We start from the raw sequence: 27,686 nt of genomic DNA on the forward strand, positions 1-27,686 counted from the left end.
GACGGTTCCGAGTCTCACCATCGCGAATGCAGTGCTCTGCTTTAAATGAAGCGCTATATCATGCCTGGAAGTGAACCAGAGAACCTTAGGCCGTTTCACCTTGGGAGCACGTGGTATAACAACTAACGAAGCAGTGCAGAGAGATATGGGAAGGGCGTCGTTTGAGGTTGGAGAAGCTCAGATTAAAATATGCTTTGAGGGGGGGTTGAGGGAAATGAATCCACGTAAGTGGACCGTTAAAGGTTAGGTACCTATACATGACAAGCGTGGGCAAGTAGTGGCTAAGAAAGACTAGAAGGCTGGCGATGAAATACGGAAAGAACAGTGGAGAATCAAAGACATTCAAGGAAATAAAAAAAGAATCAAGGCAGATAGAAACGTAAATGGAGAGAAAAAATGGAAGCTAAAACATCGTTACAGATGTACAGGACCGAAAAATTGAACAGAAAGGAAAACTTCTACGATAATTCCAAGACCATGCTTTGCTTTTTAAGGCTAGAGAAGGTTGCTTGAGAACCAAGAGCTTTGTGCGTATGTATACAAAAAATTATGGGGTATGGGCGGTCTACGGAAAAGACACAAACTATTCAGCACATAGTGTTGGAATGGGAGTGCATCCATCCAAATGCATATGACGGAAATATTCAGCTTCCAGAAGACCTACGAATGAAGGGTAGCACATATGCAATTAACTGTGACTGAAAGAAAATTAGAATGCGGGTTGGCGAAAAGCAGAGAGGGGAATATTGCCTAGGACAGCTACTACTCGTAACAGAAAAGGAGTATTTTGAGCCTGCCCGAAGGGCATTTCTAGAATTAAGGGAAGCGTATATAAAACATAGATATATTAGTTTCTTTGGTAAGATAACGCGTCACTACCCCGTTACAAAGGGAATATCATTAGCAATCATCATCTCCGTCGTCGTCGTCGTTATTAAGTTGTTCCCTTGTAAGGACTACGCCGCTTGCCCCTTCGAAAGCCCCTTAAGATCAGGTGTCGTACCCGTCGTTATGTAGCGCCTTTGGGCACGGTTTAGTTTTTTACGGGCCCACGTTTTCGCCTCGTAGGCTTGCACAATCTAGGAAAGAGCCGGACGGCTACGGATGGGCGGAGGGCGTCGGAGGTAAGTCGAGTGGTGATCCGGGGACAGTTCGTAAAGGCGGTTGGTAGGGAACTCCTCTGCCCTATTAACCAAAAGACATCTTTCGTTGTAAATAGACGCCGCGTAAGCGGTAACTCTCTTGTAGAAATTGAAGCCTCCAGTTGCGTTTTTCTATCACGTACTTCACTGTATTGAAGGGTAATCAATTCATAGATATGCGTCCCCTATGACGCCTCGTTCATTTTGTTATTCTTTTCACAGTGAATTTCAGCTCCGGATGCAAAGTGTGGAGTGGTGGCGTTGAACTGGGAATAAACAAAAGCGTTCACTTTAGAAAAAGCTACTTAGGTAGCTTCGGCAGTCCGTTGTTACCCCAAGATCACCTCCTTTCGAGCCCACAGAGCAAGCCAGAAGGGAACCCATTTTGTATTCTCCAAAATCTATCTATCTCAGTGTTACCTACCTGCAAAAACATTTTCTTTGATTTTACAACTCTGCACAAACTGCGACTGCTGCTACCTAGACCCTAAAAACATCAAAGTATGTTTTATAGACCCTCCAGAAACATAGACATGGAAATTGTGCTAAGGTTGGCAGCGAGTACTGATATCAACCATTTACAACGGTAGAAAAGGCACCAAAGACGCTTTTCCAAGACATGTAAAGACAACGTGACCACTCAACGGAACGAGCCAATCATGGTGCGGTATCCTGACATGCTCGCTGTGGCAGATAAGCATGCGACAGGAATAAACCCAGAAAAGAATAAACCCAGTTCCAGTGCGAAATCTGCTGAAGCAGTGGAGCTGTGGTTCTCTTGTGTAAGCTCGAACGTCAACTGGCAGTCGCCCGAGAATCGCAGCGCCGCCGCCACGCAAATTCTGCGGTGCGTGCAAGAGAACCGGCAGCTAAATGTCAGCAGCGGGTGGCGCCCTCTGCTAGCGGGAGGAAGAGGAGACCACCCCTGCGAAACAACTGCGTCTTTTATCGGTTGCTCTGGCAAGCGGTTTCTGCGACGCTGCCGGCGGGTATTGGAACCTGATCGCACACACCTGCGTGACGCAGGACCTTCAGCTGACTTACGAAAGGGCTTGACTAACGTCACTGTATAAAGGCTATTAGAGCATCGGCACTCTTTTCTCTCATTGTTATGTGCCGCCTGGATTTTCATTGGTCGGTCGGCACCACGTGATATTTGTTTACCTATGGGCGCAGCCATTTTGTTTCTGGGCGTCTCTCCTCTCTCTCTCTCTCTCTCTCTCTCTCTCTCTCTGCTGCGGGGACACAAGAGCGGCCGGTCACACACTGCCCGTCACAACCGGGACGGTGGTTTCGTTGAGAGAGATAGCAACACTGCAAGCTAGAAACAAAATGGCCCCCAGACGCTTCCGGGTCACGTCCCGGGTGAAGGAAGTGGCGGTACTCTTAAGCGTAGCTTATTTAGTGACGCTAGCTCGACCTACAACAGCTCCGCCGTCAAAACTAGTGACGGCACCCTGCGAATGAGATTCACGGGCACTAATAATACGCAGGCTACCCGCATTGTACCGTAAGTATATGCTTCCCTCATAAGTTGCTCTTCTAGCTGACAAGTTCGTACTTCGTAAGATGAGGTGTATCATCGGCTATAGTGAAACATCCTGCGCTGACATGCCTGTAGGGCGACGACGCAACGTTGGCGGTGATTGTTTTGCACGACTTACCCTTCATAGGTGAGGTCATGGCAAAGGAAGGATTTCTTCGGTTGGAGCTTAAACGCCGGCTGGGCGCAGACTTCTTCCTTGCCGACTTTTTCCTCGTACACGCGTAATATCCGCACTTCTTCTTCCTTCCACTGAATGACCGATATTAAGAAGTGCGCGCACTCTGCAGCTCCAAGTAGCTCATTAATTATGTACGTTTTAAATAATAGCACGTGACCCTGGAAAGAAAAAAAAATCGTTAAAGGGGTCATGAAGACAAAGTAAAATTTTGTTAAGTTTAAAAGAACTCGCCTTTGATAACTCACTCATCTGCATTCCCAGGCACGCAGGCACTCACGTGCCTGCATTCCAGCATCGAAATACCACCTCCTCCCAAAAAACCTTCAAATTTTGGGCTAAAGTAAACGAATATAGGCAGAAGAGGCGCAATACAGTCAAGCACCCAAAAGTATTTACCTTCAAGTGGCGCCATCAAAGATGCTGTGACGTTAAAGACGCATATCCAGAAAATGATTGCAAAGTGGCCACTGCTTCATCCTTTCCCGTACTGCCTCGGTACTAGGCAGTACGGTAGTACCGAGGAAGTACGGCCTTACTGCCTCGGTACATCGGTACTCGGAGTATTTTAGATTTGTTGAATGCGCGCGTGGGATGCAGAAAGGGTGAGAAAGAGGGGAAAGAAATGTGTGCAGGAGCAGACGGTGGTGGTTCGTTGTGGGGAGTTTACCTGTGTCCAAGGTACCCTTGGCCTTGGCCGCGGTGTTGGCAACAGTGACGATACGCCTGGTCAGCGCTGTCAGAGCTGGCCAGCACGCCCTCTTAGTGCTCGGGAGAAAGACTGGGGTAGCGGAGAGAGGGGGTGTAGTGGCAAGCCAACACCATGGTACTGGGAGAGGAGCAAAAGTGGAAGGTTATGGGTACATATTAGGTGGAGATACCGTGGAAGGTGAGTGCGTTATGGTTGGCATTCGTAAGTGACACCCCATTGATTGTTGCTTTTTCTTTAGTACACGATGAAGCGAAGGTTGCCGTAGGGGTGGCGATCGTCGTGGTAGTCTGAATGAACAGCGGGATGTGGGAGACACTGTGCCGTGGTTCTGACGTGGAGGGAAATACCGGGTGTGGAAATGTCGTGGGCAGTGACGTCAGCCGTCTCATTTCCCTTGAAAGATGAGTCGCCTAGGCTACAGATTATGTAGATGTAGAGGAAGGGTTCAATTAGTGCACGTATCAGTGGGTGGGGAGGGGGGGATAAGCGAGCTATTTGTTCCATAAAATAGTCGGACATTGTTGGACTTTTGTCTTCCTCTGTTCATGTGAGTGTGTAATGATGGTGGGACGGAACCTTGTGAGCACGAAATGATGATGATGATTATTCCGCGCAATGCTGAGTGAAAATGAACCCTTATTTCCTTCTCTTGCCTCCTTTGCAACCTCCGTACTGATGCGGGACTCTATGAGGAGGCAGAGGAAACTTGCGACCGTCTATGCTGACACCTGGTGGAACAACACTACACTGACAGTAAGGAAAGTGCTGACAGCTGGCATAGCGAAGATTAAAACGTGGAAATAGCCCATGCGGCATTTTTGTAACAGCCCTGAGATATTGCCAAAGCTGGATGTAAACTTCCAACCTCTTCGTCAACACTGCAGGAGGATGCGCCCTCTTCTCAAAGCAATCATCATCAACCATACGCAACAGATGCTGATTGATTGATTGATTGGTTGATTGATCGGTTGATTGGTTTATTGATTGATTGATTGATTGATTGATTGATTGATTGATTGATTGATTGATTGGTTGATTGATTGATTGATTGATTGATTGATTGATTGATTGATTGATTGATTGATTGATTGATTGATTGATTGATTGATTGATTGATTGATTGAAGGGTTTAACGTGCCGACGCAACGCAGGCGATGAGGCACGCTGTAGTGGAAGGCTCCGGATTAATTTTGACCGCCGCCTGGGGATCTTTAACGTGCGCCGAAATCTCGCACACACGGGCGTTTTTGCTTTTCGCCTCCATCAGAAAAGCGGCCGCCGCGGCCGGGAATCGAACCCGCGACCTCGTGCTCAGCAGCGCAACGCCTTAGCCACTGAGCCACCGCGGCGGGTGGCTCAACAGATGCTTATCTCGTGCTACCGTTCCATGACGGTCCATCTCATCCCATCCGGCTGAGTGCATGTAATACTACTCCAGCCCTCGCAACGTCGTTCATCTATTGCTCCGTGGGTTAGTGGCACCGTGTGGTCTTTGTACAATGCAATAATGATTCGCCCAAACATGCAATTGCGTCTGACTGTAGAAATTTACTGAATTGTCTTTTGGCTACTGGGGTAGAGTTTTCTTCAGGGGCTGCGAAATCAATTTAATACTGCTGCTGTTCCGAAACTGCCCGGAGAAGAGCGACACGACGACTGTCCTGTACAAGCGTCTTAACTCGCTCATAACAAATTGGGAGTGTGGGGACTCCTAATGTGAAAAGGAGATCCAGGGCCCGTTGTGCAGCCATACAAACGTGCTTTTTTTGCAAAACAATAGCAGTTTTGATGTCGTCGTGAATGTGTAAGAAAGAACATCCTATCTTTGACCTTTTGCATGCAGCTTTTTGAATAACCCACAAGCAATGTGAAATATTTAGCAGTTTCTTCTTGTTTTATTTTTCTTTTAGGGTGCTGGGGGCTGCCTCTTTTCTTTCAGTTTGTTTTCAGTTGACTGTTTGTAATTATTGATCAGTTATTTAAGCATTCGTGAGTAGACATATTCCGAGTTCGACAGAGTGGACAAATACCGACGCTTATCATGCTAAGCGTCACACGTCCCCAATGCATGCGCACCATCAGCACGGACGAGTTGCAGTGAATGAATGAAGATAGCATTGATTTTTAACACGAGAGTGTTTAATGCGGGGGGTACACAAACCTCACCGACGTCATATCCGTCACAGAAATGACATCACCAGAGAAAGTTCCATTGGCGCGGCGGTGCTGGTATTCCACCCCACGATCAGACTGGCCGCAACGGGAGGTGTGAAACGCTCTGCCGGCTGAGGCATGAGGTCATGCCCGGATAGCTGTACGAACGCGTCTTATGCATTTCCCTGTAATTCTCCATTGAGATGGTGCTGCCGTCTAGGAGAGGTGAAGCGAAGTAGTGCGTCATGACGCTAATGAGCGCGTTAGTTAGAGCCTCGATAAAACAGCGTATAGTAGCGGAAGCTGCTGTGTTTATCTGCTCACCACCTATGTGAAACGCCGCCGCCGCGTTCCAAAAGCTGATATCGTAGCAACATAAGGGGCGGCTGCATACATGGCATGGAGCAGGACCAATGTGGTCGGACGTTTGCCGAAGCGACCAGCCAGCAGGGCGTCGCTCGCCAAGCACACACACTAAACTTTTTTACACCCTTTTCGGCCGGAAATGGTATAAAAATATTGTCCCGCGGCTAACACCTTTAAAAAGTGTTTTGGCAAAAAAATGCTGTACGGATAAAAAAGGGTGTTGAGTTCAACACCCTTAAAAAAGGGTGTGGGGGATGCTCAACGCCCGAAAACATTTTCACACCCTTTTTTAAGGTAATGGCATCCGCAGTGCCAATGTGAATCGGCAGAGCGCGCAGCATTCAATAAAACAGTCAATACGCACATTGTTACAGTTGGAACACAAATACACAAAACACAAATACACAAAAAACACAAATACATAAAAGAAAGAAACACAGGACGAGCATTTAAAAAAAATCTTAGAAGAATCATGGTATACTTGCACCGCAAAACACAATCCACAAAACAAAGGAACACAGCATGAACGTTTTAAATACATCCTAAAGGACTGAGGGCCCAAATTCTTCCTCACACCTGGATGGCGGAGCCGGACAAGAGTGTCATTCTCAAGAAACTCGAGAAGGTACACTTCATTTATTGCAACAGCGCTCAAATGACAAGATGGCACGTAGACTGCACTAATCGAGGGCTGACTGCGAACCGATTCTTCGCTTCGAACACAGTGCACACCTATTCTGCGTTCGACGATACCTGCCTCTTCCCCGCATTCAACCAAAATGAGGCGTTCATCGGTGAGGTTCTTGTCGGAACCACGCTAGCGGCGGAGACATATCACTACCCAAAGTGTTTGCCGTGCCTCCCATGCACTACAGTCACGTACAAGACGGCGAGTACATCAACATCGCTGAGCTTGGAATTCAAGTAGCCCGTAATATACTTTCTATTCTGGACTGAACAAATTCAAAGTGCACAAATGTTGCCCGAGGCAGGAGTGAATGCACGCTCGTCAACCATTCCATTATGCTGCGGTGCTACGGAGACGTATTGAAACGCTTCAACGAAAGGCTGACGGAAGGGAATTTCCACGATGTCTTCAGCGTTATGGAAGCCGCGCGTGTTATCTACGCCAGAAAGCGGCAGCATGACCACGACATCGTGACGAGGGATCCGCAGCGCGTGAGGGCTTCGGACGTCATGTTCTACAAGCGCTTGTTTTTGGCTTTGTGCACGGTCGACCATGCGCACCCTGATGCCAACACGCTGGATGACCCGACGACGTACTCGGCCTGCCTTCTGGCCACGGGAAGCATCCAGCGGCCGTGGGTGTGAGTACCGGCGGCGGAAACATGACTCCACAGCGCGCCGATGCCACGGGCGGCGCTGTTGACCAATGCGCGGTAGGGCGCGGTATAAGGCGCGCAGGTGGAATGAGCGCACCGCCGACATCGCGTCGGCTGCATTTCTACCATCAAGGTGAAAACGAACCCGCTGCGCTATCGCGAGCTTTCTGGAGGAGTAAAAGAATGAATATTTATCACTGAAAAAATTTTATCATCCCATTTCATTACACCAGTTAAATTTAGTTTGACGGACCCAGTTCGCATTGCAGTTTCAAAAGCGTTTCCATATTACGTAAAGTGGCTCCGGCTTCAATTTAAAAAAAAAACGTGTGGCTTTATAATGTGCATTGACCCCGCCCGGTACACCGACGCCATGCATTTCGCTTCCCTCGAATGCGGCAGCCGTCCTCGAGATCGCTACTACCGTAGATCCTGCAAACTGAAATTAACTGAAGGCGTGTTGAGGAGGAGGAGGAAAAAAACTTTCATTGAAAAGCAATACATTTGGTGTCGCTGATGGGTGTCGTCCCTAGTCCAGGACTCAACTGAGTCTGACCTTCTCCCGGGCCAGGTTGACCAGATGGAGCTGGTCTTCCAGGCTCGACCTGGCCACGGCTGCCTCCCATAGCTCACGTTTTTTCTCTGGTCTTGTGTCTTCACGCCAATTGCTGTTGCACAGTACACTCCCAGGTGATGGGGTATAGTGTGGAGTGCTGCTGCAGGTTCGACATTCTGTTCGGTATTTTCTTTGGTAAATGAGGCCATATCTTTGGAGGTTTGGATAAGTATTCGTATGAATTTGTCTCCAGGACGTGGCTTCAATTGCGCTTAGCTTTTTGTGAGGGGGCGGGTAGAGTGGCCTGGCTGCCCTGAGTGCTCCCAGTTTTTCCCCATAGCCGTTGCGAAGTGGGGTGATACGCGGCGTGCTGTCACCCGCCCGGTTCGTCAATTCTCTGGCAGTGCTGTTAGCCGCTTCGTTCCCCGCAAATTCCTCGTGTCCGGGGGGCCAGGTCAATCTGTGTGTGCCATGGGGTCTTCCCTTGATCTTGTTCAGTATGTTTGCTGCCACCCGTGGTATGATTCCTTTAACGAAGTCGTAGCATGCTTGCTTGGAGTCCGTAATTACGTGCAGGCTCTTCTGTTGTCTCTCTCCGTGGGCGAAACCACGGGCTATTTGCTCCGGCCTCCACTTCCTCGGAATTCGTGTTCGTAATAGTCAAGCAGTCTATTAGGTTGTGGTCAGAATCTAAGACAGCCGCCAGCGTATCTCTGTTGTTTTTGTACATTGTTGCGTCGGTGTAGACTGTGTTAGGGTCTCCATGAAGTTGTTTTTTCTAGATATGCTATCCTTGCTTTTCTTCTTCCTTTGTGGGCTGTCTTGTCCATGTGTCTTGGTATTGGTGATATAAATAATTTTCTGCGTATGTCTTTGTCAAGGTCGACTTTACTAGCGATGTTGATTTTATCAGCGGACGTGCTACTCTTTCGAGTATGGCTCGGCCTGTTCTAAAGAGTTGCAGCGTTTGCTTTTGAGCGATAAGCGTGGCTTCTTTGATCTCCTTAAAGCTGTTTGTTATGCCCAGTTTTTGTAGCTTACTCGTGGCCGTGCACTGAGGGAGTCCGATTGCGGTTTTATAAGCTTTCCTCAATACCGTTTTCATTTGATCGCTCTCTTGTTTGTTTAGCCGGTGATATGATAGACTGTACGCCACTCTGCTGACTACCAGGGCTTGTACCAGACGAAGAGTGTCTTCTTCTGTCATTCCTGTTTAGTTCCTTGTTATTCTTCTGATTATTCGTGTTATCTGCTGAGTGGTCTTCTTGAGCATCTGTACAGTGTAGTTGGCCATTAGGTTTCTCTGTAGCCAGAGTCCAAGTATCCTGATTAATGAGACTTCTTTGATTTTTTGTCCTTCCAGGATGACATATAGGTCCCCCGGGCTTTTGCGTCTACTGCGTAGACCCTGATTATTTCTGACTTCTCTGGATCAAACCAGAGGTCACAGTCCTTGGCGAGAGATTCTACGCAGTTCGCCGCCTCTTGAAGTGCTTCTTCCTTTCGGGCTAATGAGCCTTTCGTTGTCCATATTGTTATATCATCCGCATATAGCGTATGGTTACTGCTTGTTATTTCCTGGAGGTTTTTTGCTAGCTTTATCATCGCTACATTGAAGATCAGGGGTGATATTATAGATCCTTGAGGTGTCCCTTTGTTTGCATTTTGAACCTTTTGGATCTGACTTCCCCCAATCCTATGCTTGCAGATCTGTCAGATAAGTCATTCCAACATGAACGACTTAAGAGCCCTTACACCACTCTTGGCAGAAGTGTCGTTGACGTCAGACATGCACAGGTCGTACATATTCTCGGCACGGACTCCCACTGGGATGGGATGAGCGCCTTCGGTGAGTACGGCCGGCGCCCAGAGATATAAACATGACATGTCTCATTTTAAATAAACACCCCCTTCAACCGTAGAATCAACCAAACTTTGGTGGAGTTCTAACCAAAGTCGCGATCTTTGGCAATTACCTCACACCTATGTGTGTGCGTCAGAATCAGGACAGGCGAATTTTTTATCGCAGAATTAAGATAATGCGTAAACGCTAGCTGGTGAAAGAAACTATGTAAGAGGACGTCGCAAAGTCATCACACTAAACTTTTCTCCCCTCCGGGCGTGGCTGGGAGGCATTTCACAATTGTTGAGGTTTCGTCTTTTAGTGCTGGCCTTTGTAACAATTAAACAAGTTCTTGTGATGAAGGACTCCTCCGTACCGTCTATTGCACCTTTTCCAAATGCTCAGTAACTAGGAACGTCGAAAGGGGCACCGAATTTCTGTCGGGCGCTCTGGCACAATACACACACGCACACCCCAATGGGTGGTTAGAGTCAGACCCGTGTGGGTTTTTCCTGGCCTCTTAACGGAAATAAACATAACGACGCGTAGTGCCCCTGTCTTGTCCCTTTCTCGCGGCGGGACGGAGCTCTTGGGCTTCTCACGCGCTAGCCGGTTTTTGCCTTTGTGTGGATCTCTTATTTTGCGGGCTGGCGTCGCCGACGAGGGGTACGGTTGCGCAATGTTCGCAGCATGCGGAACAATGGCGACAGCGTCTCTTTGCAGTTAATTTTAAAGACGATAGTCTTTCATCGGCTGCTCGAGCGCGACAATGTTGGCCTGTGTGTCTGTCTGTCTCTGTGTCTGTCATAAAGGTAATTTATTATTTCAACTTATATCACACCCCGCTGTATACATGGGAGCTTCCTCACCCGTAGGTTTTTCTTGCAGTACTTGCAGCGATCTGTCACGTTGAAAAAATCCTTGCTAGTGGCGATGTAATCATATTTGTCCTTCAAACTCTCTGGCATACTAAAACCTTGCGCTCTCACGAGGTCCTCCGCTGAGTGTGGGCTGCAGGCAGCCATAGCTGCAGGCTTACAAACATTCGTCGGAGCAACACCTTTTCACTGATCTCCACGGTCCGTATCCGCATACTGCGCATACCTCCAATTTCCGGCATTTTATACCCCGGTGACCGCTCTTGCCTTCCTTTTTGTTCCAGCTCCTCCTCCGCAAATTTGTTCCGTCTCCTCCTCCCGCGCAAAAGAACACCAAATAGAAAAAAGGATCACGTTAATCGTACAATAATCACTTATCGTTTTTCGGCTTCAATGATGACATTTAATGGCAGTGGTCATGTTCTACAGGGTGTCAGTGGAGTAATTTTGAGGTCGCAAAAAGAGTGCTCACCAATCAGTCCCTCGGAAGGGCTACTTCCTAGCAGGTGTTGCGAAGAGCCACCGAGGAAGACGCAACATTGCATGATGCAACATTGCGTCAGCTGTACTACACCGCATGATGAAACATTGCGTTAACTGAAACTGAGGCAATTGGTTGGATGTAGCCAATACGGCTTGATGGAACGTCGGTTCCTACTACATGTATTCCCTACAGCATGCATTCCGGCACGGTTTGACCAGGCAAGACAGATGAAATTTATTCTAAGAAAGGAAGCTTGTACACGATATTGAAATCAAATGCACACAATAAAAATCGGAGAAAGAAACACATTCCGATGAAAATTGAACGACACGATGTGCCTCGAGAGCGCTAAAATATTTGGCAACTTTGGTCCCCGGTTCAAGGCTACCGTTGTCTAAGTAAGCATTGGTGTAGTTTATTTGCACGGCACCAAACGGTAACGGTCATATTTGTAACGATGATATTTAACGATGATAACGGTGATATCTGTGTAACGATGATAGTAGACAACGGGCAATGTCGCCAGCTCTCCAAACGAACTAATGTGCCAGCGATACTTCAGGCTGCTTGCGACGACAAACGGCAGAGTAACTTGCAAGCGGCGCTGTTTGTGAGGAGGATGCGACGTGAAGAAAGAGAAAGTTTTCTGCGAGGTGTTTATATAGCAAATCATAGTCACTCTAATAAATCTAGGAATATGCTCTATATTTTTCAACTTTGTCCAGAAAAAAGATATTAGGCTTAGTTGAGGAAGAAAGTCAATACATAACTGGTGTTTGCGGTGTTCTTTTACTTAAAGGGGTCCTGAAATACCTTCTGCCGATGCATGGATGCACATGTAACCAAATAAAACAATGTATTAGCAATATCCTCCCGCAAGAATTTTGTTAAAGCGATGAGTATTAGCTGAGAAATCGTAAATAAAAAACCGCGCATTATCGTCACTCCGGGTTTCCTCCTCCTTTCCGCTGTTGACGGCGCGCGAGCCTTGCCTCCCATGATGCTGCGCTACTCAGCGGTGACGTACTTCCGCTATTGCGCTGCTCACACTGCCGTCTGCTACGGGCAAGCTTTGTTGACACCATGAATCCCGCACTCCGCTCAAGGCAGGAAAAGCGAACGAAAAATCTGGCCGCATGTGTGCGGCGGCCTGGCCTTGCCCTTTCGCGGAGTACGTTGGTGCAGTTGCTATCGGCGGCACGTGACTTTTTATCGGCGGTGAACTCGCAGCCGCACGGGGAGGATCGTGCGCTCGTTCTCTTTGATGCACCGCGCACTGTTTATCCAAAAAGCGCCGTATCAGATGTGGCCCCGCTGGTGCCGGGTCTTATTTTGCGGCGGTGGTAATTCCTGCCGGTGGCATGTGAAAAAGACTTTAAACCGATACAGAACCCGTGCACAAAACGCTTCAATCATGTGACCAGTTCAGCTTGGGGCGACGCGCGGTGGAGAGCGGCAACGTTGGCAAAACATGCTCCGCCGCGGCTCTGAGCTTTCTAGCGCTGGAGCGAGCGCCATTTCTTTGACAATCGCAAACATCGGTTGCCTTGGCAACAAGGCACAAACCACTCAAGAAGTCCGTTACGGTTCCGTGATCCCGGTTCAGCTCGGGGCCCCACCTCGCGACATGTGGGCACTGCAGGTGTACCACTCACTCCCATTGGGAAGTGCGAGATGCGTTTGGCATTACAGGAGGCGAAGGTGTGTGTGTTGTGGACGCCTTTGTTTCGCGATGAAATGCGACGTTGTGCTTCTGCGGGTGGATAGTGCTTCCCATGTTCTGGATTACCTTTCTCGAGCGACGTACGACTCAACCTCGCATGGGGTATGTGCAATGTGCGTGGCTAAAAGCCATCTCGGCTTGTGCGCGAGAGTTAGGTGACTTGCTGTTCGTCCCCGCAAACCGCGCGCGAGGTGAGTGCCGAATTTACGACGGCCAGGAGGAGGCAACCCATCGTCTCTCAATCGCGGTTCAGACTTGCAACGCATGTTGTGACGTTGTGTTCGTTCGAAACGCATCTCTGGATTGTTTTGAAGTTGAATAAAATGTGTGCGTCAAACCGGGGCATTCGGCTCAGGGAGTTCGCTGCGATTGCACGAAAGAAGTGCCACGAGGCTTCAACGCTTTTTATGTGGAATGTACTCAGGTAAGAGAATATCCATCGTGTTATGGCCGTGTTGCATTCAATACAAACGGTTAAGCGTTTGTTTACACTTGTTTTGTTTGTCGTAAAATGTCCAAGCACTCCGGCACTACGCTGGCAGATCAGCCGGCGAGCCGACGCTGAGCAGACGACTCATCTCTTCGCCGGAAGTGCGTGAAAAAGCCGCCCAATAGCAGGATGTCTAGCTCATGACGAACATCTGGGAATCGATGACGTAGGCATGTGAAGATGGCGGCGTGCAAAAACACGAAGGGAAGGGTGAGGAAAAAGCGACAAACTTTGCAACAAAAGTGTGAGCTGTCCGCTGCGCGTAAAAGAGTAATACTTGGCACAGGTGACATTGACGACCCAATCTAACGATTGCGCTAGTTCATTTAGTGTGCTCAAAACGCCTTTCAGGGCCCCTTTAAAAACTGAAGGGCGCTAGACTGAAGCGCTTGTCCCGTCGTCATTCTTTACCGTCGTTGTCTAAGTCGCGCTCTATTTTTTGAGTACAAGGTCCTAATGGCCGAATCAGTATGTCGTGAAAAGCGAAGCCTCAGGATCGCATCCGCACAGTGAGAGGTGCTAGTCGTCAATTGCATGTAGCTCCGGAGAATACCAATCTTCCGAAGTAGGTATGCACCAGAGTTACTGGGTATGCACGAATCTGTAGCGGGCAATCCCAATCATCATCGCCATCAGGAAGGCGAAGGTCACGAGCTATACTGAGTGGAACACTCAGCGAGTTGGTATAAATAGCCTTGCTCCGATATGGCCACCCCCGGAGTAGTGGTTGACGCTGATACCACGGCAGCATTTCCTGCGCAAAAAGGAAGCACGCCTCTCCAAGCTGACCGCGGAAAGCACAGATCGTTTAAAAGCAAGAGCCGTGAGAAGAGAGCCACGAGCCTGGGCTCCGGGACCTCGCCCAAAGCAAACCACAAGCACAAGACCTCTCACAAGGTATAGTCATTCCAGCGTCTGCTATACAAATTCCATTGATGCCAGCACTATAATTAGGACGATTTCGGGCGAACGGAGTGAAGCCTCAATTGTGAAAGATTCCGTATTTTGGAGGGTATAACTCACTTGCGTAAAGGTTGCTGCGCAAAGGAGACAGGGAGCAATGCGATGGCGCGGACCACAGCGAATGCTCACAGGTACAGCAATCACCTCGTATGCGGGAGGTCGGTAAGCGGCGGTATCCGCGTACCGCCGGGCACCCACCGGTTTCTTTAATGGGTACAGGCATCCGTGGTTGAATGCGGACATTTGAAAGAGGAATTCCCGCCTGCAAACCCGCCTTTACCCTTGCGAGGAGTAACTGATCCTTGTCAATCTGGCGGGGCCCCGGCCCCGGTGCGGGGCCGAGGGCCCACCGCCTTCCCGCATTACAACGCCACATTGCCAGCAAGTGAAGGGGTCTGACCGTATGTTCTGCCACAGCCCGTTACCCAGTGGAGCATCCACCGTGGCTGTGGTTGTCACCGTGTCCATTCGTGGGCGTTAGTGGCACCGGGCACCTACCTGTGAAATAGTTACAAGCGACTCCCGGGCCTGGGCGCTCAGCCCTTGTGTGAGACTACGACGACTAGGAAGTGTACCCGGCTTGTACAGTGAATCGCGCCTATAGAATGGGGCGGCGGGAAGATGCAACTTCTGGGGGAAGTAACTATGGCCTTCATGTATCACAGGCGGCGCTGTGCGTGACAATGTCAAGCTAAAATCGGAGGGGAGTAGCGGCCCCGTTGTAATTCAGCCTAACGAAAGACGGGGTGTCAGTAAGTACGGGTCCTGAAGCTACACACCCGGTGTCTCGTCAAGCATCTCATTTGATCGAGGCTCAGGCCGGGGGCATCAGCGCGCCTCTGCAACCCATGTCGGGTGGGAGCCTTAAGGATGCAGGCATACCCCTTGAAGCCTGCGTCTCGGCAGCGCGAGTGTCGAGTCGCGGAGGGTGGTAGAACGGGCCCTGCCTGATGGCCGTTAACCTCCAGGAGGTTCCCGCTGGGAAACGGTGCAACTTCCGGAAGGTGGTGAAGCAAGGCTAATAGGAATCGCACAATGGCTGCGCGGCATTTGGACGGGAGCAGCAGGGGGTACCAATCGATGTTCTGAGTTCACTCAGGAGACAGGCCCACTAGCGCGGAACTCCACCCCCTGTGCAGAGACAGGCAGAGGGTCCTTCGGTATTTCCGTTACATGACCGGAGGAGACTGGTTGGTACCTCTCCGAGTAGCTTGGTGGGTCTGCCACTGACGGTTCCGTGAAGGTGACTAGCGAAGGCGTAAGAAGTGTGATCCCCACCCCCCTGCGACATACATACATACATACATACATACATACATACATACATACATACATACATACATACATACATACATACATACATACATACATACATACAGTTACGCATGCATTCAATAAACCAAGCAGTCTGTTTATTGCTCCTCCCACACATGAACAGCTTGTTGCTCACCCTTTACAAGGGCTACTTGCGGTGGCCCAATTTTCTGTGAGTAGCAATTGTGTGAGCACACAACAAAATACTCCTAATAATTTTTACTTTTCGCCAAGCAGCCTGCAATTCCTGCGCGGAATATTGAACAGTTGGTAGTGCCTTATACTGCTTCTTATGACGTCAGACTTAGGGTGCAGCAAATACGAACCATTGCCACTCTTATTGGCTACTCCGGACTTGCAGACGGAAGAAAAACCCCAGGGCCGCGTCAACCGCCGCCAACTGGACCTGCCAGCCGCAGCAAAAAAACATGTCTCCGACGAGGAGGGTCAAGCTAAGCCGGACCTGAAAAGTGGTGCCAAAGTCACCACTCAGCCGTGCAAAATCAAGAACGAAGACGGTGGTGGGGCGCACCTTGGAGCGTTGTCGCTCGCAGTGACCGGTAGGTGGTTTCCTGGCTGGTGGAAAAATAGCACCGCATCATATCGCATGGGTTTTCACCGCATACCCGCCCTGTTAGCTCAGTGGCTAAGGCGCTGTGCTGCTCAGTCCAATCACGGTAGATGCACACCGGCCACAACCGCTGTTCTCCGATGTAGGTTGAAAAGAAACTACGCCATGTGCGCGCTACTTCGAGGGACGTGTATAGAAACATTGGAATGATTTTGTCCCCCTTTTTGATATGCGGTATTGTGTAGCTCAGCTCACTTTGTCATTTGTGTCACTTCTCAGCGGAACTCTAGAGGTTTAGTCAGACTGGCATCCTCCGAATAAGAAACGCCACGAACCGTTTTGGGCCTCCTCGCGTGACGTCGCATTGAATAACAATGTGATTTGGTGGTACCCGACCGTCAACATTTCGATTCCCCGTGGTTTACTGCTACGTTGGTTTCCAACTGGTTTACCACTGACTCCACTGTCTTTTGACTTTGTTCAGGAAGCCTTTAAGATTTTGAAAAAATGAAAACTTAAGTGTTGCTGGGATCCCCTAATGTCCGCGTGGTCCTGCTCGCTATTTCAGGCGCTGCCGATCAACTTTCCGAGCATCAGAGCGCCGTCCCACCGGGTAGGCTCATCACTTGTAAGCCGGCTTTCCTTCCTGGCGGAGGAAGCGTCCAGATGGTGCTGTCTTCCCCCATGCCGCCTTCCGGGTCGCGGACGCAACACCTTACCGCTGCGACCGGTGCTGGAACTGCTGCTAGCTCTAGAAGGAGCAGCGATGCTCTTGAGAACAGTGAGTTTCGTCTATAGGTGGCGCTTCGCCCACGCATAGAAATGTAAATGAGAATAAGTTGGCAGCCAGAGTGCACAGGCGCCTGTACCTTAGAAGTCTGGACACTCAAAGGCGGAACGGAACGCGATGGGCAAAAAAATGTGGCTCCAATCCACGCTGTGGAGGTGGTTGGACTGCGAAGCTGTAAACAACACGCAAACCAATTACCCATGCGACGTCACTTGAATTCACACATGTGGCTCTACAAAGAGTGAAACCAGGGAGTCTGGCATCCGTTACTTCGCGTCCACGGTTGTGGTTTCCGAACGCAGCAGCTAAGGAACAAAGAAAATGGAGAGTATCGCCTGGCGATGGGTGAGCAGCAGGAGGACGGCATGTGTGGCTATGGCTCGCACTGCTACGCCGTGACATTTGTTTCATGCTTCGCCGCGAAGGCCCTGACACTTTCCCCAGACGCTGTTCCGTTCGCCTCTAATCCAAACCACGAGAACTCCGTTATCATTCGTTATGCACTTTGCATTTCACACGACGGCTTTTAATGAGCGCAGGTGGTTGACCAGCCACTGTGCTCTTGAGTACACCGTCTGTCTCCCCGTCTCCTCGTGTGGGCGTTGCGGTAATACGAAAAACTCTCACTCCGTTTCTGTATTCGGGCCCAGGTTCGAATCCTCGCGGTGCCAGTAATTCCTTTTATATAGCCTAGGTGTTCTCTGCTGATGAAAACACGAAAATTTCCTTGGCTAGTGAAGGTATACTTCGCAGAAAAAAAAAACATTCTTCGGGAAAAAAAGTACTAGGTTTGCCTGGTGAGGGAACTATTCACCGGTAAACACTGCATATAAGTTTGCAGCGGTTGAAACATTGCTGTGGAAAAAACAGGGAAATAGTCGATGAAGGGTAATCACAGCTAAACACAGCGTTAGGGCACAACTAATGAGAAATACTAGTGCCGATTGACTAACATAGGGTTGTATGAAACTTTATGAATGCAGCCAATACTTGCCACAAGCTCACACGTGTCTGGAAGTTGCCCACAATAGGGGTATCCATCCAGCTCAAAACAGGGGGGTGGAAGTCAACCTTCCTGAGGCACCGGGTTTTACCGCTGAGAGTAGCTGTGTATTGTCAGCAGTGAATATCAGCAACAAGTGATCGACTAGAGAATTGGTAAAGAAAAAGTACGAAGGATCGGGGCAAGGCTGTCACAGCCAAAGTTGGCGCCGGAGCGTCAGAAAAGGTGAGTCTAAGCGTACGAAAAAGAAGAGTAACGTACACATACGATATGACATATGCCATCACCGCGTTTCAAAGCGGGAGCTCTTAGTCATGTTCATCACCAGGTTCATACGGACCACCGTAATCTTCGTCAACTAAACAAAGACGTGGCGTCTTCCATTAATTTTACTGGGAGAAGGTTCTAAATCTTCAGTTTATTATGCGCTGCTGTACGGCACAGTCATTTTATTGCACACCTGCGCATAGAACTTGCATTTCGGCTGTTGCTCACATGACAGCAACTGATATCGACACCGAAAAAATGTTAAGCAAAAAGAGGGAGTGCCACTCACGACCGCATTTTAGCCTATCTGTTAAAGTAAAGCCGCGTTATAAAAAAACGCTTGATTCGAATTCTCTCTAGAAGTTTTCATGGTGTTCATGTGCAGTACATAAGAGCAAATCATACCGCTTTGCACGAAGCAACGCGCATAACAAAGTCAGTTTCCTCTTACTAGGATTTTCGTATAACCATTGTTTACTGTATAATGAGCTCCGTTCTTGAAGTAAGGCTTAATCATTTGGTGGGTAGGGAACTAAATTACCAGATCTGAACTTCACAGTGAAGCCATTGATGAAAACTTCGATTAATTCACTTTAGTATAGTTTAACCATGGTAGACGGGTCTTGTTTTGAATACGCAGCGGCCATCTACATGCTACACACCAGGTAAATGTTTCTTTATAAATGACATGCTCTGACGAAGCCTCAGTTATAGTGTACAAGCTGATCAGAACACAATAGCAATACAAGACGGGGTCACGTAGTCCTGCGCAAACCTAGTATAGTCAGAGCATAGAAAATTCCACTAAAGATAAGAATTATGGCTACTATGCAGATCACGGGGTGCTCCTATTTCCCCGCTATAGGATCAAGAGGGAATAATATCTATCGTAGGTACATCCTCTTCTGAGCCACTTGAAACACCAGATAGAATTAAAACTTTTTTTGTGGTGCCGTTATTTGTGCAAAACAAGTTTTGAGATTACTTCTCTGTAACTTTCGCTTTAAGCGACAAGCCTCGCTGACAGCGGTTTGTTAACGTGGAGCTTTTCCTTAGATGCGCGATTTCCCCTTGCTAGAGATTAGCGGTTATTAGGTTCAACTGAAGCTGGAAGAGATAAAAGAGGAACCAATAATGACACGCCGTAATTACTGCGTTGGCTTAAAAATAGTTTATACAGTGCGGCCAAGCAACATAAAATAATAAACCTACTATATTTTGTCACCGCAGTATTCCTGCTCAGCCTTGAGGACTTGCCAAGTTTTACATAGTTCCTTATCGCTTGTAGTCACAGAGAGAGAGATCAAACTTTATTTAAAGCGGCCCATGTCCGGGCTGCCGAGAGGATGACAGGATGGCAAAATGTTACCTAAATTGAGATGAAGCTGCGTTGGAACTTTGCACATTAAGGAAAAACTGGAACGTAGTTCAACTATCCCTCTTTTCATCTGCGTGGAAAGATTATGCACTCATCTTTGTGAGCAGCCCAAGTGCACGTCCATAAAAAAATTGGTGCCGTCGATCTGTAGGCAGAGAGCGACAGACGAAATGAGGAAAACAGAGGGCGCATGTCGAGGGGGACTTCAGCCAAGCCGGCAGCGGCATTGCTAGCGGCGGCGCTGCGTTCGCAATGCTGCCGACCCCTTCGCTAGAGAGACGTCCAGCCGAAGCGGTGGCACTCCAGCCCGTGACACGGCATGTCGAGGGGCTAAGTCAACAGTTGCGCTTAGGATTACCAGGTCTTCAATGAAGGAAGTAGGGACGTGGAGGGGGAGGTAGTATACCCTAACATAGGGAGGCAACGAAATCAAATTCCTTTATGGCGGTATTTTCCAGACAAATTCATTTTCTTTATTGTTTCCGCATCTTGAAGTGGTAGATCAACTTGCTACATGCTACTCGCAACAATTGCCCTTGCTGGAGAATTTACTCGTAAAAGGTGTCGAACTTCACCTGGAAGTTCAGCTTTCCTTCAGCTCTGCCTGGAAAAGTTCGTGCTAAATTTGGGACTTTTCGACCGACAAAAAAGCTAACTGTACGGTCTGGAAGCAGTACGAGATATATACCTATCCTGGAAGGGACAGCGCGGGACTCGGGACGTTGTAGCAAAAGTAGGGACAGTCCCGTTAAATTCGGGACGGTTGGTAACTCTAATTGTACACGTTTCAAAATGAGGTGCAAAGTGGGTGCAGGACCAAGGAGGTGGCAAGAGAGGAACAAATATGAATGACGGTGAGAAAAAGGGATACATGGACAGCTAAAGCAGCGATAGGCAGCCGATGGGGCTGCTGAGCCGAGCAAACGTGACCACTGAGACGGTTAACACGCTAAGCGCTGTTGGCCCGGTGGGCCTGGGGCTTGTGAGAAACTACGTATGGTGGTCTTGTAAAGCCAGAACAAAATGGGTGCATCAAGGCTAGTCTTACGTTCGCGAGCGAGAGGGAGGGAATGATTGGCCTGCGACCGTGTCTCTTATTATTACGGGGCTTAAATTAAAGGCCACTGAGAGGCCGCTACGAGCACAATATTTCAACCAAATCTCGCAGGTGGGTCTCCTTCTGAACAGCAAGATACCCCGGGTGCGTCACTAACCGGCAGAAGCGGGTGCAAGCACCGTGTATTGGGCGCCGTCACCAGCTTCACCTGCCTGTTTCTCACCGTGACATTCATTTTCGTGATTCTGGCAGGAGTTGGCGCGAAGGTCGTCATCGAACGCTACGTGGCGCTGGAGAAGAGGTTGCACATGATACGAGACCTGTACCACAAGTTCTGCAACTCCAGCAGCTGTCGGGACTCTTTGTACATCCTCAACGCATCGTACCTCTCGTCCAACGACAGCTGCGCAGACTTCTACGACTTCGTTTGCGGCCGGTGGAACGCCAGGGGGCCATCCGGATTTCCACAAAGCTACACCGAACAGCTCGCCTTCAACTACAGTATCGTGGCCGACCGACAACTTGCGCGCATCCTGGACTGGCCCAAGGCACATGAAACGGACGCTTATAAAATAGCGTTTGTTTACAAGTCCTGCGTGGACTTCTACAGCGCCAGGAGGACCAACCTTCACAACATGCTCAAGGCTGCCGGAGTAGACCCGAAAGTGTTTCTGAAGGCTGACTCGCGTACGCACCTGTATTCCCAAACAATTCGCGTCTGCATCGACACTGCTTTGACGTCGGTTATAAGAGTGGTTTACTTCCAAAACGCCACCGCAGCAGTGCTGACTGGTACCTCCATGATGCGTGGGTCCTTCATACCGGAGATTCGAGAAGCCCTGCTTGAACAGCTTTCCTGGGAATTCGGGGACGATAGGTTTTCCAATCTTAGTAAGTCGATAACGCTGCTCGACCAAGAGATAGACAAAATAACCATCGCTTTCGTTGAAAACTCAGCCCTCAAAGAAGTACCGCAAAACCAGCCACACGTTTACTGGGAAGAAAGGCTGAACGCTTTCAGACCTGCTGGGATGAAGCAAATTGATGTCCGCACGAACAGTGGCGACGGCCTTAGGCGCATCTTTGATTGTCTGACAGGAGCTCCATTCGACGCTGCTAAGGTATACGTGCTTCTCGTGCCTTTTGCTCGGTACCTGAGCTTCGAACTCAAGACAGCGTCCCTGCGAGGAAGCTACGACACATCCACCCAAGCTACGCGTTGCCTGCATTACTTGCACGCCAGCTTCGGCGCCAGGGTGCACTCGGTTCTGATGAATGTCCTGGGATACGAGAAGGCTATCACGCTTTCAAGGCGGATGTGGCGGCATCTGAAGAAGAAAGCGGAAACCATGACCAAACTGGACGTTGGAATAACGTTGATGAGTGACAGGTGGCGGAACGCTACGTTGAAGACTTATGGTATGTACATGGCTGCAAACCACAGGTGTGATTTTCTGTTTTGTGCACTTTAGTTAGATCATGTCCATTTCGACGTGTCTACTTCAAGAGACGGATGCAAACCAGAGGTGACCAAGCCGCAAATGAGTATGCCGGTTCCGTGCCTTTTGTGGGTTTCGTTTCTGTGAGTTCAACATTTAAAAACTATGCCAGCGCAATGCGGTCGATTGCTAAGAAGAGCAGCTTTATAATGAGCCTAAAGTTCTGTGCTGGAATTTATGCTGTGGTGACAATTATCCTGCTTAAAGCTTGGTCCTTCTTTTTGCAGGGGGCAACGTTCGCCTGGACGACGTAGATGCGATAATACCATCCATTAACTACAGCAGCGACTTTCTGGCAAATCTCATTATGATTGCAAGACACACACACAAGCAAACAGAACTGAAACCCACGCGCTGGCGCCCCGATAGCAAGACGGAAGTAGGTACCGAGTTCCTGCAGCCGGACTTTGTGTACGCGGACGCTACGGAACCTAGCGTAAACTACGGGACCCTTGGCGGCTACTTGGCACGGATTCTGTTCAATATCGGCGTTCCGAAGAACGTGTCAAGCGAATACGCCGACTGCCTCGGCGACTACGCGGAACACAAAGGGTTTCCTTTCGACAAGCGTACCTGGAGAGACTACGCTACCGTGAAGTGGGCCCTGCAGCTCACTCTGGCAACCATGAGGGAAGCGCCTAATTACCGGGGCGTGTTGGAAGACCGGCTGTTCTTCCTTCGTTACGCAGTGCATTACTGTGGCGCCGATTGGCCGTCGAAGACGAGTTTCAACTTGGCTGTCAGGACCTCCCGGAGCTTTGCCACAGCCTTCGAGTGTGAAGCGCTGAAGGAACTCACATGTCCGTAAGTTGCGTGATCCCAGATCGGGTTCGCTCTCGCAACTTAGAGGATATCGCGAGTAGTTGCCCCACCATATTGTAATTTAACTAGGACGCCAGTTACATACAGCTTATATTTGTTATATAAATGTGTATTGCTACTAGTGGCTGCGTATCTACTTTCTCTGCTGCCAATGGCATCGAAACCTAGCAGGGTATCGGCCGTCCTGCCTCGTGAAGTTTCCTCCTCTTCCCTTTATGTTCCCTCTTTTCTTTTCTCCTTTCCACTACCATCACCACCCATGGCTTAATCCCACCTCCAACATCCTCCCTTATCGAACGAAGCTTGAAATAACTAATGCTCGGTGTTTGATATGGTGATTACCTTAATTCACGTTCGTTGGTCTATAAGTCCCTAACAATGTCTGATGATGATGATGATGATGATGATGACGACGACCTGAATTCACGTCCGTTGGTTTATGTATAGGCTAGGGATGATTCGTATGGCCGAAGAGCCACACTATATCGTAAATTCTACCTTCCGAAATCTGATGATTATAGTGTTGATGATGGGGAGGTCTCGGGTTATTCGTTCAGCCGAACAGCTGTATACTAAACGCCGCACTGTTAAGCCCACCATAAAGGCACATTCCCACTGGCGATTTGTCTCGTCGCGCGACGGCGCCCGTCGCGCGATGAGGCGTTGAGGTGATGTTCGCACTTGCGATGAGCGATGATGCGACTGCGTTCAGCGCAGCTGCTTCCCGACTTGTACATACGACCTCGTTGGTGCGTCAACCATTCGAAGTCAAAGAATACGCGACAAAAGCAGGTAGAAATCAAACTAAAACACATGCTACTAACCTGGAGCAATGCCGAAAGCATTTGCGGGTTGCGGGAGGAGCAGAAAATAACAAACTCACGAAGGCTCTTTTCAACATATTATTGCACGAAGAAATGCACACGCTTGCTTTCACGCCACAACACCCGCATCACGGCCCACAAATGTCGCTTCTTTTCACATGCGCAACGTTCTGACGCCTCCGAACTCTACGCGTGTTTACCAGTCGCCGATAGACGAAGAGGCTGCAAGTCAACCTACCGTCTCGCTGTCCACCTAGCTCTATTTACAATCCATACACGCTTCTCCACACTGATGAGTTCCACGCTATTCGTTGATTAGTGCACGCGCACGCTGAAGCCACTGACCAAAGAACCGATGCACACGGGAAGTTGCTTGCCGGCCCGACCCGGTGGGTACAGCGATAGCGGGCCAAGCGCCTGGCCGCCTGGCCGAGCCAGCCGAGCGAGCCAGCGGCGGTGGCGGCGGCGGCTCGTCCTCGTCCGCCCGCAGCGTTTGCATACCGGATGTAAAGAAACGTTTCGTTTCCGGCTACGTCAGCCTACTCCGCGGCCATGATTGGCTTACCGGTTTTGCGGGGCCGTCGCGCGACGAGGGAATTCGGACCGAGAGCGATCGGCTCCGCCGTCGCAAAACGCCGAAAAGCGACGGCCGGCTCGTCGCTTTGCGACGTCGCTTTTAGTCGCGCGACGAGGCGCATCGCCAGTGGGAATGTGCCTTAAGGTGTTCTGATTGAGCTGAATTTACGATCAAGGTTTATGGGTAGGCAACGGCTGATTCGTCCGGCCCAAGCACTCTATGCTGAATGCCGTAGACCAAAGCCCACTTTAAGGATATCTGATGTAGATAACAATGGTGATGATGATGGGGAGGTGACGGTTATTCCTTCGGCTGAAGAGATAGAGAAATTTTTATTGTACAACGCAGTTAAAAGGGCGGGGTGGCCGGTGGCATGAGCCTGACGGCGACAGCGGTGGCTCGGTTCACCAGGTAGATTTGGATCCCAGGATCCGAGCTACCCAGCGCCCCCTCCCACTGCTCGTCACACGCTATGGAGGGGAAGTGATTGTAGCGACACCATCGCCATCGCCATCATGAGCGCCACAATCACCATCAGCGGTGCATGGCCAGGTGAGCCTGCCAAGCACCACGATCATCATCAGCGGTCCGGGTTCTGGCACGTGGGCAGTTCCACGCGACACAGTTGGAACGCTACTCAGCAGCTGGGCGGCCGCTAGTTCTGGCCGGGCCTACGCGACCTAAATAAATGTGGGAAGCCGCATCCGCTTCATGCCTGCTTCCTACAGGATCATTAGGACATGCCCACATCGAGTGCGACACGGTGGCTAGAGCACTGCACGAAGGGCAGTTGGGGGTTGGAAATAGTATGGGAAGAGCTGTATGCTAAATGCCTCACAGTAAAGACTTCCTTGCGATCTTGTAATGATTATGATGATGATGATGATGATGATGATGATGATGATGATCTGTATTCACGTTCTGGGGTCTATGGGTAGGCCATGGGTGATTCGTTCGGCCTAAGCGCTGCATGCTAAACGCCATACCTCCGCAAGGAGCTCTAATGATGAGGATGACCTGAATTTTCGTTTACAGGCAGTCCTTGGGAAGGTGGACTGAGGAGGGTAAATTAAACCTCCCTCCCCTCTCAAATAACCCGAGAGCCGACGATCTATGTCTCATACGCTGAAGCGCGAGACACATGGACGACTAGTGCATGCGATTCGCATGCGACTGATTGTTACGTCTGATCGGTAGGACCGGTTTTGGCGGCGTTCGCTGGTCGGAGGAGGCTCACGACGTGACTGGCAAGCCAGATGCAGTCGTGCCGTCGTTGCGATCATCGTGCGGCCACAGCCAATAAGGGTCCGAAGGTGTCATCGCTGAGAAAGTTTCTTTCAAAGCCCCAATGAGGCGCCAGTGGCAATCCCCAGTATTTTGTGGGGAACAGCTCTCCACCGCTGCCGCCGCCGACCCGCGCGCTATAGTAGTGCGTGGGCTCTCCGCCTGATAGACACATATTGCAGGCGGTATCTACAGCATGAACGAGCGGAATCATGGGTGCTAAATGTTCCCACAGCGTTGTACTGAACACATAAAAATGCAATGTATAACGTAATAGTACTACTCAGTTTCACTGCAAGTTTATAAATGCTTTCTTTACCTACTATGATTTGTCTTGAACATATGTAAATCGGCCTGAGTGCGCCTAAGCAGGGAGGCAACCCTGGTGCAGAAACAGTCGGCGGGAGCGGCGCCGACGACGCATCACCCGCGTAAATGGGACCATGTGCCTCAAATTCCCGCGTACGACGTCGTGGCCACAGTCCTAACGATCATTCGCATGCCAATCGCATGCTCCAATTGTGCATGTGTCTCGCGCTTGGCGCTGCATGCACAGGAACATGTGGAGCCACAGCGTAGACCAGCCCCACCCTCCCCAAGCATAAAAGGTCGAATTCCCTACTTCTATCAACATGCACTCGAATCGTAATTGTATTGCTTGTTATCGGGTGTGTTCAGCCACATCTAATCCAGATTTGACACCCGTAAATGTGCGCACTCTACGCAGGTGATCTATTATCTCAATCAGGTTGCGCAGGCTACTATCACCTGCCAACAAGTCTACCAGGTCCAAAGAAAATGTCGTCAAAGGTGCTGAAGTCATTGGTGCCTGGTAGCCCCGATATTGTAGGCAATCAACGCGCTGATCTCCTCCTCGTAATTGCCAATCCCCGTCATCCCTTCGCCCAGCAGTCCCAAGTGACCCATGGGCCACAAGGATGTCTGCAGAGGAGGACGCCTCGAGCTTCGCGATTTCTGCATCGTCTGCTGCCGCTTCTCCGCGGCGCTTACGGGAGAGGCGCTGTGTGGTTGATAGGGGCTGATGTCGTGTTTTAATTTTATTTCACTTCTTTTTGCCTTATCGCGCCATAAACAAATTGTTACGGGGATATGTGTGTAAACAAATAGTTCGTTTAAGGCACTTAAAAAATCCCGGGCCATCTCCACTAACGTGAAATCTGGGGAGGGGCAAAGCCTGCGAGGCGTAAACGAGTGTCCAGGTGTTTTAGTACCCTGACTACATGAGACGACGGTTACGACAACGACGACATGAGGCACCGACAACCCAAGGCCCTAAATGGCATCGCCCATAAAAACAGCAGCGTCTGCGCGGTTCTGCGCGCTTCTAGGCCGCTCTTATAGGCGTCGGCGACGGCAGCAGCATATTGCCACTGTCACCTCCGAATACATCAGGCACAAGGGAATTCTATTGCCTCCTTGTTTAGGCCTAATACTGGCACAGTGAGGTTGGATTCGTTTTGCAGCGCGGACAACGAATGCGGCTTTGTTTCGAGAATATATGTCGTAGAAAATATGTTTCGGAGATGTGATAACCCAATACTTGACAATAACGAGCCTTTTATGGGAGTATAAGCCACGCGAAAATGTATATTCTAAGGATGTGGTTCGTTATATACGTGCTTACTGACGCCTTATAGCAAGGAGCAAGCAAAGTTAGGGAAACCACGGAAAAATAAACCGTCTGCCATGTCCGGAAAAAATAGAACAGCTGGTGCGGGGACGAAAAAGCCCATATCAGCTTCGGAAATGCTAAAGGCGTTTGTCGAAACATAGGCAAGTTGGTACTCACCAGACCAACTAGATGAGACATGTACTGAAAGAAAAATGGGGTTGGGGGAAGGGGGACCCTTAACTGTCATTGTGTACAAATGCGGAGCGAAATTAAGGAATTAACGTTTTAGTAA

This window comes from Haemaphysalis longicornis, unplaced genomic scaffold (assembly GCF_048455015.1).
Source record: "Haemaphysalis longicornis isolate Haplotype H1 unplaced genomic scaffold, Haemaphysalis longicornis Haplotype H1 scaffold_6, whole genome shotgun sequence".
NCBI lineage: Eukaryota > Metazoa > Arthropoda > Arachnida > Ixodida > Ixodidae > Haemaphysalis > Haemaphysalis longicornis.